The following is a 15,738-nucleotide window of genomic DNA, read 5'->3' as shown; positions in this document are numbered from 1 at the left end:
GCCCCAGATCAGACCCCAAAGGAAGAGACAGCCCCCACACATGTATTGACGGTGAAGCAAGATGAAAACACAAACACAGGCAGGAAAATAGGCTGAGCAAACGATGGGGCCCAACTAACTATAAAGAACAGGAAAGGAAAGACACTGTCTGCAATCTGCCAAAAAACCCTACAAAATAATGACCAACACTTCTGATAACAAAATTAACCCTGAAGTCACTAGACCTCTCCCACTATATCAGCACTCTGAAATATTCTGAGACAGAGCAAAAAGAGGCCAATCTAATAAGGGACTAAAAAGCAAATTGACAAATACAGATAAATAAGAGTGGAAATTCAGCACAGCCCCAGCCGGGGCTGGCTGTACACATAAAAAACTGAATAGACCAACAAAATCAAGTGTGAACATTAGCAAAAACACTTAGCTTTGAGAAGGCTGGAACAGAGCTGAAAACCAAGACCTGAGCAGCCTGAAGCAATCACCAGCACTGACTTAGGGCGTCGGCAGTCTTAAATCCAATCTAAGACTCCTGAGGTCCAATCGTCATCATCACCATCAGGTGGTAGATCTCCACTGACCAAATCAGCCTCACCACCTCCTGTCACCACCAGAGGGAGTCTGGAAGGTGAACTCACCACTGGTGGACCAGAGAATGAACTCACAACAGGCCGGCTTGTGTGCGCCTCCTAGGCAGACGTCTCCTACAATGACCCATCCAAGGTCGTGCCTCTGTGCGCACGGAGCATTCCCAGAGCCATTTATACATTCTCTAGCCTTGTGGACTTGTAGTATCTCTTCCCAGAAGTAGAGCTATTGGGGTTCCTGGATCTAGTTCAGGTATCAGGTGGGCTATACGCTTTAGATGGGGGTGATATGTCGCCACCTCCCGTGAAGGTATTTCTGACCTTTTGTCAGGAATCTGGTTGCACTCCAGGATGGTCGATAGTGATAGGCAGGTCTGGCCATCTATGGACTCCACTTTGTATCCGGTTGCTTTTCTCCCTGCCGTCTCAATGATACCTGAACATGTTCTTAGGGTGTAGGGAGAACCAGGGCCTACAATGCTGAAGTTGTCAAAGAAGATGGATCTGGCTAGAGACCTGTTACTTTGGTCATCCAGGAATGCATAAATCTTGAAGGCTTTGTCCTTGCGGCCTGCGGGATAAACTCGGACAAGGCAGATTTTTGAACAGGACCATCCTCCTGTGAGTCCTCTACAGATCCCTGTACATTTAGAGCTGACATCCGGGGTGTCTTCGTCAGTGTCCTTCTGCTTTCCATCGTGCTCCTTTGCTTGTGACAACACTCATGGAGGTGATCCAGGGTGCAAGGCTGTATTGTGATCCGTGCTGCTGCATTCTGCACATTTCACGCTAGCTTTACAGTTCCTGGCGAAGTGAGAGGTTGCGGCACAACATTTGAAGCAGATTTCCTTGAGGAAACCTTTACGATCCTCTAAAGACTTCTCCCTGAAGGCTCTGCATTTTAGTAGAGGATGTGGTTTCTTGTGTAGAGGACAATATTTACTGACATCCTGAGGTTTGTTCTCGTCTGGAGGGGTTTTATTTACCTTGTGAGGAGAGGAGCCTGTGGAATCAATGTTAGTTTTGTGGACTGCCATGGGTGTCTTACCGGGTTTGACACCAGTGGCAGTGGAACATGACAGAGTAAAATCAAAACTAGGGTCATTTCTAATCCTAGATTGTTTGGTGACAAAATCAACAAATACATTGAAAGGAGGAACTGATACATTATGATTGTGTTTATACTCTGAACCACATGTAATCCACTTTTCTTGTAGGTTGTAAGGAAGTTTCTGTACTATCAGATTGACACCCCTAGCGGTATCTAAGAATGCCAATCCGGGAAAGTCTCCTTCCTGCTGAGCAACCTGCAACTCATTCAACAAATCTCTCAGTTCTATAAACTTTAGATAACCTTTAGGTCCCATCTTAGGAAAATCTTCAATTCTTTTATATAAAGCATTCTCTATGACTTCTACTGCCCCATAGCATTCATCGAGTCTTTCCCACACCTTATGTAGGGCTGTGCGAGGATGCTTTACATTAATGTCTCTCAGTCTTTTGGCATGCTCGACTAACTCACTTCTGAGCCACTTCACCAGGAGATCTAACTCCTCACCACAAGAAAGGTCCAGACCATGAATGGCGGTCCGGAACGAGGCTCGCCATGACCGATAGTTCTCGGGTTTGTCAGTGAACTTTACAAGTCCCTTTGTAACCAGATCTTGGCGGGCAAGGAACTTTGCAAGGTCCTTCATGGCTCCAGCAGTGCTGGCACGAGCCGGTGTGTGATAGTCATGTCTAGTGTCTGGTGCATCACCATACCTGTAAGATGCTTGTGACTCCGGATAATCTGTGCGGTACCTTGTTGGTAAAGAAGATGTCTCTTTAAGGCGGGATGGAAGCTGTACCTTCTTTTCAGTGGAACGGTAGTTGTGGTCGACATCTCTGTGCTAGTCTTCTCCTCGCCTATGGTAGTGAAGCTCGGGGTTGGATCGCTGGTAATCAGCATGGGCTGATCGATATGATGCGACAGGGCTGTCATCTCTGCCGGAATGTTGATGGACGTACTCTGCGATGCGTTGCGCTGGATCTTGCTGCCCTAGATCTGGTCCGAGAATGCTGCTGTGTCTCTCAGAATCAGGATCTTTCATAGCTTCCAAATACTCTGCTTTAGCTATTGCAGCTGCTGCTAACTCTGGAGCCCTTCCATGGATCCCGGTGATTCTGACATTGTTTTCTTGTGACATATTGTTCTTCATGTTAGTGGTAAAATTTAATTCATATAACTTGCGTTTATTTGTGAAAAAAATGGAAATTTGGCGAAAATTTTGAAAATTTCGCAATTTTTTAACTTTGAATGTGTATGCTCTTAAATCACAGATATGGCACTCAAAAAAGGTAATAAGTAACATTTCCCACATGTTTACATCAGCACAATTTGGGAACCAAAATTTTTTTTGTCAGGAAGTTATAAGGGTTAAAAGTTGACCAGCGATTTCTCATTTTTGCAACACCATTTTATTTTTACGGACTACACCACATTTGAAGTCACTTTGAGGGGTCTATATGATAGAAAATACCCAAAAGTGACACCATTCTAAAAACTGCACCCCTCAAGGTGCTCAAAACCATATTCAAGAAGTTTATTAACCCTTCAGGTGCTTCACAGGAATTTTTTGAATGTTTAAAAAAAATGAACATTTAACTTTTTTTCACAAAAAAAATTACTTCAGGTTCAATTTTTTTTATTTTACCAAGGGTAACAGGAGAAATTGGACTGGAAAAGTTATTGTGCAAGTTGTCCTGAGTACGCCGATACCTGATATGTGGGGGGGAACCACTGTTTGGGTGCATGGCAGAGCTCGGAAGGGAAGGAGCGCCGTTTGACTTTTTCACTGCAAAATTGGCTGGAATTCAGATCGGATGCCATGTTTCGTTTGGAGAGCTCCTGATGTGCCTAAACAGTGGAAACCCCCCTCAAGTGACCCCATTTTGGAAACTAGACCCCCAAAGGAACTTATCTAGATGTGTGGTGAGCACCTTGAACCCCCAAGGGCTTCACAGAAGTTTTTAACGTACAGTCGAACAATTAAAAAAATCATATTTTTTCCACAAAAATGATCTTTTCACCCACAATTTTTATTTTCCCAAGAGTAATAGGACCCCAAAAGTTATTGTGCAATTTGTCCTGAGTACGCTAATACCTCATACAGTGGGGCAAAAAAGTATTTAGTCAGTCAGCAATAGTGCAAGTTCCACCACTTAAAAAGATGAGAGGCGTCTGTAATTTACATCATAGGTAGACCTCAACTATGGGAGACAAACTGAGAAAAAAAAATCCAGAAAATCACATTGTCTGTTTTTTTTTCATTTTATTTGCATATTATGGTGGAAAATAAGTATTTGGTCAGAAACAAGCAATCAAGATTTCTGGCTCTCACAGACCTGTAACTTCTTCTTTAAGAGTCTCCTCTTTCCTCCACTCATTACCTGTAGTAATGGCACCTGTTTAAACTTGTTATCAGTATAAAAAGACACCTGTGCACACCCTCAAACAGTCTGACTCCAAACTCCACTATGGTGAAGACCAAAGAGCTGTCAAAGGACACCAGAAACAAAATTGTAGCCCTGCACCAGGCTGGGAAGACTGAATCTGCAATAGCCAACCAGCTTGGAGTGAAGAAATCAACTGTGGGAGCAATAATTAGAAAATGGAAGACATACAAGACCACTGATAATCTCCCTCGATCTGGTGCTCCACGCAAAATCCCACCCCGTGGGGTCAGAATGATCACAAGAACGGTGAGCAAAAATCCCAGAACCACGCGGGGGGACCTAGTGAATGAACTGCAGAGAGCTGGGACCAATGTAACAAGGCCTACCATAAGTAACACACTACGCCACCATGGACTCAGATCCTGCAGTGCCAGACGTGTCCCACTGCTTAAGCCTGTACATTTCCGGGCCCGTCTGAAGTTTGCTAGAGAGCATTTGGATGATCCAGAGGAGTTTTGGGAGAATGTCCTATGGTCTGATGAAACCAAACTGGAACTGTTTGGTAGAAACACAACTTGTCGTGTTTGGAGGAAAAAGAATACTGAGTTGCATCCATCAAACACCATACCTACTGTAAAGCATGGTGGTGGAAACATCATGCTTTGGGGCTGTTTCTCTGCAAAGGGGCCAGGACGACTGATCCGGGTACATGAAAGAATGAATGGGGCCATGTATCGTGAGATTTTGAGTGCAAACCTCCTTCCATCAGCAAGGGCATTGATCATGAAACGTGGCTGGGTCTTTCAACATGACAATGATCCAAAGCACACCGCCAGGGCAACGAAGGAGTGGCTTCGTAAGAAGCATTTCAAGGTCCTGGAGTGGCCTAGCCAGTCTCCAGATCTCAAGCCTATAGAAAACCTTTGGAGGGAGTTGAAAGTCCGTGTTGCCAAGCGAAAAGCCAAAAACATCACTGCTCTAGAGGAGATCTGCATGGAGGAATGGGCCAACCTACCAACAACAGTGTGTGGCAACCTTGTGAAGACTTACAGAAAACGTTTGACCTCTGTCATTGCCAACAAAGGATATATCACAAAGTATTGAGATGAAATTTTGTTTCTGACCAAATACTTATTTTCCACCATAATATGCAAATAAAATGAAAAAAAAACAGACAATGTGATTTTCTGGATTTTTTTTTCTCAGTTTGTCTCCCATAGTTGAGGTCTACCTATGATGTAAATTACAGACGCCTCTCCTCTTTTTAAGTGGTGGAACTTGCACTATTGCTGACTGACTAAATACTTTTTTGCCCCACTGTATATGGGGGTAAACCACTATTTGGGCGCATGGCAGGGCTTGGAAGGGAAGTAGCGCCATTTGACTTTTATGGCTGGAATTGAGATCGGACGCCAGGTCACGTTTGGAAAGCCCCTGATGTGCCAAAATAGTGGAAACCCCCCAATTCTAATTCCAACCCTAGCCCTAACCCTAACCCTAACGGGAAAATGGAAATAAATATTTTTTTTTTTATTTTATTATTTTTCCCTAACTAAGGGGGTGATGACGGGGGTTTGATTTACTATTTATGGTGGGTTTTTATGTTTGGCAGCTGTCACACGCTAAAAGACGCTTTTTATAGTAAAAATAGTTTATGCATCACCACATTTTGAGAGCTATAATTTTTCCATATTTTGACCCACCAAGTCATGTGAGGTCTTATTTTTTGTGGGACGAGTTGACGTTTTTATTGGTACCATTTTCGGATGCGTGACATTTTTTGATCGCTTTTTATTCCGATTTTTGAGAGGCAGAATGAACAAAAACCAGCGTTTCATGAATTTCTTTTGGGGGGTGCGTTTACACTGTTCCGCGTGCGGTAAAATTGATAAAGCGGTTTTATTCTTCGGGTCAGTACGGTTACAGCGATACCTCATTTATGTCGGTTTTTTATGTTTTGGCACTTTTATGCAATGAAAACAATTTTATATAAAAAATAATTATTTTTGCATCGCTTTACTCTGCGAGCTATAACTTTTTTATTTTTTTGCTGATGATGCTGTGTGGTGGCTCGTTTTTTGTGGCACAAAATGACGTTTTCAGCAGTACCATGGTTATTTATATCCGTCTTTTTGATCGCGCGTTATTGCACTTTTTGCTCGGCGTTATGATAATAAAACATTATTTTTTTGCTTTGTTTTTTATATTTATTTTTTACAGGGTTCACTAAAGGGGTTAACTAACAGGACAGTTTTATAGGGCGGGTCGTTACAGACGCGGCGATACCAAATATGTGTACTTTTATTGTTTTGGGGTTTTTTATTTTCAAAAAATGAATTTATTGGGGATTTTTTTTTTTTTTAATTTATTTAGCGATTTTTTAAAAATTATTTTTACACTTTTTTTTTAAACTTTATTACAATGTCCCGGGGGGGACATCAAAGTCATGTGACAGATCGCTGATCTGTCACATCACAGATCGCTGTGACAGATCAGCGATCTGTCACAGGCACTGCTGCAGGCTTCCTCATGCCTGCGCTCTGCAGGTAGTGAGGAAGCCGGCTCCCTGCAGGCCCCCGAAGGTCCCCGTTGCCATATTGGATTCGGGGACCTGCAGGGAAGGCGACCCCCGCAGCGGCGCTGCACATCGCGTTGCTGTGGGGGTCACGGGGAAGCACAAAGGGAGCCCCCGCCCTGCTGATGCTTCCCTTAACCCCCGGTACACTGCGATTGTCTTTGATCGCAGTGTGCCAGGGGTTAACGTGTTGGGGGCGGTCCGTGACCGCCCCTGACACATAGTGCCGGGTGTCAGCTGTGATAATCAGCTGACACCCGGCCGTGATCAGCTGTGCTTACCCCGTGAGCACAGCTGATCGCACTAGACGTACTATTCCGTCCTTGGGACTTAGGTCCCAGGTCACATGGATGGAATAGTACGTCCAATGTAGGAAAGGGGTTAACCCAGCATATAATACAATCATACTGCTTTATTCAGAGCACATAACACAAACAGACTGCCCTATATCAGAGGGCAGAACATACACCACATGAGTACATGTGATGTACTCCCTATTTTTAAATTCACGTGAACCATCACTTGTGTAGTGGCCCCAACAAAGTTCTTACAGGCCAGACATTCACCACATGGAAAAAAGCCTTGCCTACCCATCCCAGCTCCAAAATGATCAATGGATCTAGCAACATAATGGCTATCAACCAATATATCTTGCAAATTTTTAGACCTCCTTGCTGTCATCATAGGTCTTTCAGGCAAACATTTAGCTAAAATGGCATCTGTCATCAGTATTGACCAATATTTCGTCATAATAGCCCTCATAGTTTCCCACTTATGATTGTATGTTGAAATAAATCTTGTTATAGCCTGCCCATTCTTTTTCTTAAGAGCCCTATCATTCTGATGGCATGAGAGGAGAGATTCCCTATTAGTATTTTTGGCTCTATCATAGCCCCTTTTAATACTCCTCTTACTGTACCCACGCTCCATGAATCTCCCCCCAAGGTCCAGTGCTTGTTTTTCAAAAAGACTAGAAGTAGTACAGATTCTCCTCATATGGAGAAATTGCCCAGTTGGTATGGCTCTTATCGTTGATCCGACATGTGCTGATGACGCATGAAGCAAGGCATTCACCGAAGTCTCTTTCCTAAAGACATCAGTATGAATTGAACCATCATTCTGCACCTGTAATTTAATGTCTAGGAAAGAGACTTCATGATGATGGTATGTATACTGTATGTGAGCCTAATGTTGGAGTCATTACAGTTCAAATCTGCCATGAAAGAATGTAACTCATCAACCAAACCCTGCCAAATAAAAAGAATATCATCTATGAAGCGGAAGCATCCAATGATATGGGAGGCGGAGTGTGTGTGTCATCTGAGAAGATGGGCCTCTCCCAGAACCCCAAAAACAGGAACCCACTAAAGATGTTTGGTTCAAGAATGGCAGATTTAATAATAAAAGGAAGAAGGATACATCTCCTATGAGTGCTAAAAGAGTGAAAAGCAGTGCCATACTCTGTGGTTCTGTGACTATGTGCGCCGCTTGGAATGCTGGGAGTGACATCACTTCCAGTCTGGGCGCCGCTTTTGACGTATGCTGATGTTAGATATACTTTATGCTGATCATTGTTGCCATGGTAGTGACTCTGCAACTATGTGCGTCGCACTGGATCTTGGGAACGATGTCATTTCCGGTCCGGGCGCTGTTTCTGACGTGTGCCGTTATCAGATGTAAACTGGGAACAGCTGTAGGGGTATATATATATATATAGCTGAACACACCGTATTAGCACAGCCCCCTGAGAAGGCCCACGCGAAACACGCGTTGGGGCTGCTTTGTGTGTGGTATATCTGGACTTATTTGGGTAAGAATTCCCCTTTGTGATTATATTATGGCACCTTAATAATTTGGAGTTAATAATGCTGTTTACAGGCGATCACTGCTAATGAATGAATGTTATTTAAGTCATTACATTTTCCTCCAATTTTAAGTGGCCAAATATTTACTGGGACACTTTTGTGCAATATATATGTCTGGAACACCGCACTGAACTTGCTCACTGAGCCAGTGTGCGTGTCCTGAGTAAAGCGAACTGTGCTCAAAGATACCTGTGGAGCGGGCAGCAGCCGAGTAGGTGCGTAATTCAGAACAGCAGGACCTGAAGCACGTGACTGCTGGGGGCGTGGCCTAAACTCCAGAGAGCTAGGAGCTGCAAGAGAACTCCTAGCAGGGTAACTGCGAGACAAAGTTACCAAGGGGCATAGACAGGGAGGATAGTCAGGACGTAGCCAATGAGTCATACAAAGAGATAGCTGCAAGGTACAAGAGTGGCGAGCAGAGAGTAGTCAGATCACAAGCAATGAGTCATACACAGAGAGGGTAGCGCAGTACAGAATCAACAGGCAAACTCACAACGGGGAACAGAACCGGATCAGAACCATATAAACAAGCTATAACAACGAACAGGCACACAGAGGTCATCACACTCGGCCAAAGGCAAAAGTATAACTAACAGGGATTGGAGCTTCCCAGGGGTTTATGAAGCTCTCCCAGAACCAAAGAGAGGCCACAATCATTAACCCCAAGTGTGCAGGTCAAAACCTGCACTGAGCTCCAGACATTAACCCCTGACGTGCAGCTCAAAAACATGCACTGGGATCATGACAATATATATAAATCTCTATACTGGGGTTTTCTATACCCAGACCTTATACAAATCATCTATAGTCCTATACCACTTACTTTGTCACTGTTCATGTCCTTTATATTTTGAACAATGTGTTGTCCAAACAATTAATTTTCTATGATATGTAATATTAATAAAATTTGGTATTTTTATGATATTTTAAACAGGTCTTTGCACTCCTTCCTTTGCGTTTTGGTTATAAACTTCTGTGAAGCACTTGGGGGTTCAAAGTGCTCACCACACATCTAGATAAGATCCTTTGGTGGTCTAGTTTCCAGAATGGGTTGACTTGTGGGGGTTTCTACTGTTTAGGCACATCAGGGGCTCTGCAAATGCAACATGACGCCCGCAGAACATTCCATCAAAGTCTGCATTCCAAAACGGTGCTCCTTCCCTTCCGAGCTCTCTCATGCGCCCAAACAGTGCTTTTCCCCATGTATGGGGGTATCAGCGTACTCAGGACAAATTGCTCAACAACTTTTGTGGTCCAATTTCTCCTGTTAGCCTTGTGAAAATAAAAATAGCAGGCTAAAAATTCCTTTTTGAGGAAAAAAAATGATTTTTTATTTTCACTGATCTGCGTTATAAACTTCTGTGAAGCACTTGGGGGTTCAAAGTGCGCACCACTCATCTAGATAAGTTCCTTAATGGGTCTAGTTTCCAAAATAGTGTCACTTGGGGGTTTCCACTGTTTAGGCACATCAGGGTCTCTCCAAACGCGACATGGCGTCCAATCTCAATTCCAGCCATTTCTGCATTGAAAAAGTCAAGCAGCGCTCCTTCCCTTCTGAGCTCTGCCGTGCGCCCAAACAGTGGTTTACCCCACATATGGGATATCGGCGTACTCAGGACAAATTGCACAACAACTTTGGGGGTCTAATTTCTCCTGTTACCTTTGTGAAATTAAAAATTTGGGGGCAAAAAGATCATTTTTGTGGAAAAAATATTATTTTTTATTTTCACAGCTCTACGTTATAAACTGTGAAGCAGTTGGAGGTTCAAAATGCTCACTATACATCTAGATAAGTTCCTTAAGGGGTCTAGTTTCCATAATGGTATCACTTGATGGGGGTTTCCACTGTTTAGACACATCAGGGGCTCTCCAAACGCAACATGGCGTCTGATCTCAACTCCAGGCAATTTTGAATTGAAAAAGTCAAACGGCGCTCTTTCCATTTCAAGCCCTGCCGTGCGCCCAAACAGTGGTTTACCCCCACATATGGGGTATCGGCGTATTCAGGAGAAATTGCACAGCAAATTTTGTGGTTCATTTTCTCTTTTTACACCTGTGAAAATAAAAAAAAATGGTTCTGAAGTAAAATGTTTGTTAAAAAAAAAAAGTTAAATGTTAATTTTTTCCTTCCACATTGCTTCAGTTCCTGTGAAGCACGTAAAGGGTTAATAAACTTCTTGAATTTTGGTTCCAAAATTGTGCTGATGTAAAGCAGACATGTCAGAAATGTTATTTATTAAGTATTTTTTGTGACATATCTCTCTGACTTAAGGGCATAAAAATTGCTAAATTTTAAATTTTTTTGCCATATTTCCGTTTTTTTTTCATAAATAAACACAAGTCATATCAAGGAAATTTTACCAATAACGTGAAGTAAAAAATGTCATGAAAAAACAATCTCAGAATCAGTGGGATTCATTAAAGCGTTCCAGAGTTATAACTTCATAAAGTGACAGTGGTCAGAATTGTTAAAATTGGCCTGGTCATTAAGCTGCAAATTGGCTCCGTCACTAAGGGGTTAAGACACTCACGTCAACTCCAAACACCATTACCCGATTGCCAATGCACCAGGGCAATCTTGAGGAGCGAAGGGGAAGCACCAGAATTGGAGCATCTCATGTGATGCGCCACTTCTGGAGCATCTGGGGGCCTGTATTTTTAGGTTGCGAAGGGCCCAATATCCAGCTGTCTGCTGTAACTTTGCTGGTTACCCAAAATGGGGGGGACCCGCACGTCAGTTTTTTTTTAAATTTAATTATTTGTCTATATGTCTGTCTATATCTATCTATTATCGATCTCTATAGCAATCATTGTTATCCAAAAATGCTTGAAAAACATTGCATTTTTCCTGTCAAGAAATTTCTGCACCCAAATAATCAATGTGTGCACATACCCTTACTGTCCCGATTCAGAACATTCTGTCACCTAAGGAAATGAGGAAATATCCATCTTGTGATAATTTCTGACTTACTGTAGTTGCTCAAGTTTCTTGTGTTTTTGATATAACTGTCTCACGACTTCCTATCTTGAGCAATAATCACTGTGGGGAGGGGTGGACACTAAGGACGAATCCACTGTAAGGAGGAAGGACTCAGCACCAGGTTTAAAAGGAAGGACAATAAGCCAAGAAGTCATTGTCACATCCAGACATCAAGGTAACATTATGCAACAGTCTCTGAGTATTTCATAGACGCCAGTCATCATTTCTACAGTGCAGCACTTGTGATACTTTTCTCTGTTTCTTGCCTTTCTCAGGATTAATCCAAATTTGATTACTTAAATTTAGACATTTAAGCCCTTTTAAAGGGACGATGATAAGACAGAGGGTTGTGTATATCCATAGGAGACATTATACATGACTGATTCGTGGGCTCTTTCCATAATTCCCACAGACTATAGTGAGGAGAGCAAGGGCAACAGTATTGAAGGGACATCGAAAAAGACAATTGCTAAGATAGTTATTCCTAAAATAACATGACAATATTTTAATAAATGATATATAGATATGACTGATATATCTAATCGTATCTTATCTCTTAGGAGTCAAACCTCTATATGTGCAAAATATTTTCTTCTGTGTGGGATTATTTTAGTAATTTCTCCAGATGTGAATATTATCTAATATAGTGTAGAAAAATGGGCTAATCTAGTGTATGTAAGCCAATCAGGTGTTATACTGTCTTCTGAACTGTGTATCTAAGCTTATCAGGTGTGATACTGCATTCTAAGCAATGTATCTAGGCCTAATAGGTGTTATACTGTCTCCTGAGCTGTGCATCTAAACCTATTAGGTGTGATACTGCCTTCTAAGCTGTGTATCTAAGCCTATCAGGTGTGATACTATCTTCTAAGCTGTGTATCTAAGCCTATCAGGTATGATACTGCCTTCTGAGCTGTGCATTTAAGCCTATCAGGTGTGATATTGTCTTCTGAGCTGAGTATCTAAGCCTAACAAGAGTAATACTATCTTCTAAACTGAGCATCTAAGCCTATCAGGTGTGATACTGTCTTCTATGCTGTGTATCTAAGCCTATCAGCTGTGATACTGTCTTCTAAGCTGTGTATCTAAACCTATCAGGTGTGATACTATCTTCTGAGCTGTGTATCTAAGCCTATCAGGTGTGATACTGTCTTCTAAGCTGTGTATCTAAGCCTAATAGGTGTGAAACTGTACTGAGCTGTGTATCTAAGCCTAATAGGTGTGAAACTGTCTACTGAGCTGTGTATCTAAGCTTATCAGGTATGATACTGTCTTCTATGCTGTGTATCTAAGCCTATCAGGTGTGATACTGTCTTCTGAGCTGTGTATCTAAGCTTGTCAGATGTGATACTGTCTTCTATGCTGTGTATCTAAGCCTATCAGGTGTGATACTGTCTTCTATGCTGTGTATCTAAGCCTATCAGGTATGATACTGTCTTCTGAGCTGTGCATCTAAACCTATCAGGTCTGATACTGTCTTATTTGCCTTGTATCTAAGCCTATCAGGTGTGATACTGTCTTCTAAGCTGTGTATCTAAGCCTATCAGGTGTGATACTATCTTCTAAGCTGTGTATCTAAGCGTATCAGGTGTGATACTGTCTTCTAAGCTGTGTATCTAAGCCTATCAGGTGTGATACTGTCTTCTGAGCTGTGTATCTAAGCTTATCAGGTATGATACTGTCTTCTATGCTGTGTTTCTAAGCCTATCAGGTGTGATAGTGTCTTCTATGCTGTGTATCTAAGCCTATCAGGTATGATACTGTCTTCTATGCTGTGTATCTAAGCGCATCAGGTGTGATACTGTCTTCTAAGCTGTGTATCTAAGGCTAATAGGTGTGATACTGTCTTCTGAGCTGTGTATCTAAGCTTATCAGGTCTGATACTGTCTTCTATGCTGTGTATCTAAGCCTAATAGGTGTGATACTGTCTTCTGAGCTGTGTATCTAAGCTTATCAGATCTGATACTGTCTTCTATGCTGTGTATCTAAGCCTAATAGGTGTGATACTGTCTTCTGAGCTGTGTATCTAAGCTTATCAGGTTTGATACTGTCTTCTAAGCTGTGTATCTAAGCCTATCAGGTGTGATACTGTCTTCTGAGCTGTGCATCTAAGCTTATCAGGTGTGATACTGTATTCTATGTTGTGTATCTAAGCCTATCAGGTGTGATACTGTCTTCTGAGCTGTGTATCTAAGCTTATCAGGTGTGATACTGTCTTCTAAGTTGTGTATCTAAGCCTATCAGGTGTGATACTGTCTTCTAAGCTGTGTATCTAAGCCTATCAGGTGTGATACTGTCTTCTAAGCTGTGTATCTAAGCCTATCAGGTGTGATACTGTCTTCTGAGCTGTGCATCTAAGCTTATCAGGTGTGATACTGTATTCTATGTTGTGTATCTAAGCCTATCAGGTGTGATACTGTCTTCTGAGCTGTGTATCTAGGCTTATCAGGTGTGATACTGTCTTCTATACTGTGTATCTAAGCCTATATGGTGTGATACTGTCTTCTAAGCTGTGTATCTAAGCCTATCAGGTGTGATACTGTCTTCTGAGCTGTGTATCTAAGCTTATTAGGTGTGATACTGTCTTCTGAGCTGTGTATCTAAGTTTATCAGGTGTGATACTGTCTTCTATACTGTGTATCTAAGCCTATATGGTGTGATACTGTCTTCTAAGCTGTGTATCTAAGCTTATCAGGTGTGATACTGTCTTCTGAGCTGTGTATCTAAGCTTATCAGTTGTGATACTGTCTTCTAAGCTGTGTATCTATTCCTTTCTGTTGAGCTGATGTATCTAATCATATAATGTCTGATACTGTTTGCTTAGTGGTGTATCTAAGGCTGTGTGCACACGCTGCGGATTCCGCTGCGTTTCCGCAGCGGTTTTGGCCGCTGCGGACACGCAGCAGTTTTAGCTGCGGTGTATAGTACCATTCATTTGAATGGGAAAAAAAAACCGCTGTGCCGACGCTGCGGAAAAAAACGCGCGGATTTGCTGCGGTTTTGAATCCGCAGAAAGAATTGCATGTCAATTCTTTCTGCGGAAAACGCTGCGGGTTCCTATCTCCACCATTGTGGAGATAGTGAATCCGCAGGACCAAACCGCAGGCAAAACCGCAGATAATCCGCAGGTCTTTGGACCTGCGGATTATCTGCGGTTTTTGCAAAATCCGTGCGGATTAATCCGCAGCGGAATCCGCAGCGTGTGAACGTGGCCTTATACTGTCATTTATCGTACAGTTTATAGACTTGAGTATCTAAGCCTGTCATGTATAATACAGTCTGCTAAGTGCTGTATCTAATCCTACCATCTGCGATGCAGGCTGCCGAGCTTCTATATCAATTCCAATTATATAAAGCTGAATAAAGTAGGATTAGATTCAGAAGCTTAGCAGCCTATATCACAGATAATAGGATTAGATACACTGTGTAGGCAACAATATCACAAGATAGGCACAGCTCAACAGACAGTATCACATGCTGTATTTTTGGATTAGATACAGCAGCTCAGCAGCCTTTATCATAGATAAAAGGATTAGATACACAATTTAGCCAGCAGTATTATCATATGTGATACTGTTTGCTGAGCTGTGTATCTAATCCTATCATATATGTTACTGCCTGCTAAGCTCTGTACCTAAGCCTACCATGTGTGATGCTGTGTAACATGCAATGTAACTAATTCTATCATATAATATACTGTTTGCTGAGCTGTGTATCTAAACCTATCATGTGTGATACTATCTGCTGAGCCATGTATCTAATCCTAATACAACTGATGCCATCTGCTGAGCTGGGTATTTAAGCCTTTCATATCTTCTTATCTGTGTATCTAATGCTTCATATGTGACACAGTCTGCTTAATGGTGTATCTAGACTGCAGAGACCCCATGGATTTGATGATAAGTAAACTCCGTGCAGTGCCTCCTCCTCTCACACTAATCCCCCTCCCCAGGTGACTAGGACGCCCCACTGACCAATGGAAAGTGAATGGAAGGGGCATCCGGCCATACCCCCAGGGGTTAAATTCAGATGCTGGGTGGGGGTCTCTCTCTTTCCTCCCCGGCTGATACCTAGAAGCTTTTGTTCCTGGGCGGGTGCATCAGACAGTGGCTCCGCCCACTTCCTCCCACAATCGTCCTCCCACTCACACACCCACCCCTTCACTTTTGCTGGGACCTGGGCGTCATAGCCGGCCTGTAGCTCCACCCACTTCAGCCCAGCATCACCACATAGGCCCGCCCATCTCCAGTCCCACCCCTAATCCTTTGTTTAGGGCCAGGCATCTGAGCCGGCCCC

At 42.6% G+C, this 15,738-nt stretch overlaps 2 protein-coding genes across 4 annotated transcripts in view; one reads left to right on the top strand and one right to left on the bottom strand.

Annotated features, from left to right (window-relative positions):
- Positions 1-15,738, top strand: part of LOC141051864 (uncharacterized) — a 40,019-nt gene that overhangs the window by 3,774 nt on the left and 20,507 nt on the right. The window contains exon 1 of one of the 3 annotated variants that reach the window (XM_073548974.1): positions 11,522-11,617. The exons of the other annotated variants lie outside the window; for them this stretch is intronic. The gene's annotated coding sequence lies outside the window, so the exon portion shown is untranslated. Of the gene's footprint in view, positions 1-11,521; positions 11,618-15,738 lie in introns of those variants that run through there. 3 annotated transcript variants of the gene reach the window in all.
- LOC141051863 (uncharacterized) overlaps positions 1-15,738 on the bottom strand; it is a 144,962-nt gene that overhangs the window by 128,555 nt on the left and 669 nt on the right. The window lies entirely within an intron of this gene.

Source organism: Dendrobates tinctorius, unplaced genomic scaffold (assembly GCF_039654945.1).
Source record: "Dendrobates tinctorius isolate UK_male_01 unplaced genomic scaffold, ASM3965494v1 ptg000158l, whole genome shotgun sequence".
Lineage (NCBI taxonomy): Eukaryota > Metazoa > Chordata > Amphibia > Anura > Dendrobatidae > Dendrobates > Dendrobates tinctorius.
Note: the sequence above shows the minus strand (reverse complement) of the source record. Positions and strands in the feature narration are given on the sequence as shown.